Source organism: Physeter macrocephalus, chromosome 13 (assembly GCF_002837175.3).
Source record: "Physeter macrocephalus isolate SW-GA chromosome 13, ASM283717v5, whole genome shotgun sequence".
NCBI classification, from domain to species: domain Eukaryota; kingdom Metazoa; phylum Chordata; class Mammalia; order Artiodactyla; family Physeteridae; genus Physeter; species Physeter macrocephalus.
This window is the reverse complement of record NC_041226.1, coordinates 63,383,043-63,383,672: the sequence shown is the minus strand read 5'-3', so window position 1 is coordinate 63,383,672 and position 630 is coordinate 63,383,043. Positions and strand designations below refer to the sequence as shown.

Here is a 630-nt window from a genome sequence, read left to right as displayed (position 1 = left end):
ATTGATACAGCCACTATGGAGAACAGTGTGGAGGTTCCTTAAAAAACTAAAAACAGAACTACCATATGACACAGCAATCCCACTACTGGGCATATACCCAGAGAAAACCATAATTCAAAAAGACACATGCACCCCAATGTTCATTGCAGCACTATTTACAATAGCCAGGTCATGGAAGCAACCTAAATGCCCATCGACAGATGAATGGATAAAGAAGTTGTGGTACGTATATACAATGGAATATTACTCAGCCCTAAAAAGGAATGAAATTGAGTCATTTGTTGAGACGTGGATGAACCTAGAGACTGTCTGTCATACAGAGTGAAGTAAGTCAGAAAGAGAAAAACAAATATCGTATATTAACGCATGTATGTGGAACCTAGAAAAATGGTACAGATGAACCAGTTTGCAGGGCAGAAGTTGAGACACAGATGTAGAGAACAAACGTATGGACACCAAGGGGGAAAACTGCGGTGGGGTGGGGATGGTGGTGTGCTGAATTGGGCAATTGCGATTGACATGTATACACTGATGTGTATAAAACTGATGACTAATAAGAACCTGCACTATAAAAAAAAAACAAAAAAAAACAACTAATACTAAACTTTCTTTGGGTTATTTATATGGAAA

The 630-nt window shown here is 38.4% G+C and overlaps 1 protein-coding gene across 1 annotated transcript in view; it reads right to left on the bottom strand.

The window, feature by feature from the left end:
* The window catches only part of GPC5 (glypican 5), a 1,397,564-nt gene that overhangs the window by 1,174,461 nt on the left and 222,473 nt on the right, over nt 1–630 (bottom strand). The window lies entirely within an intron of this gene.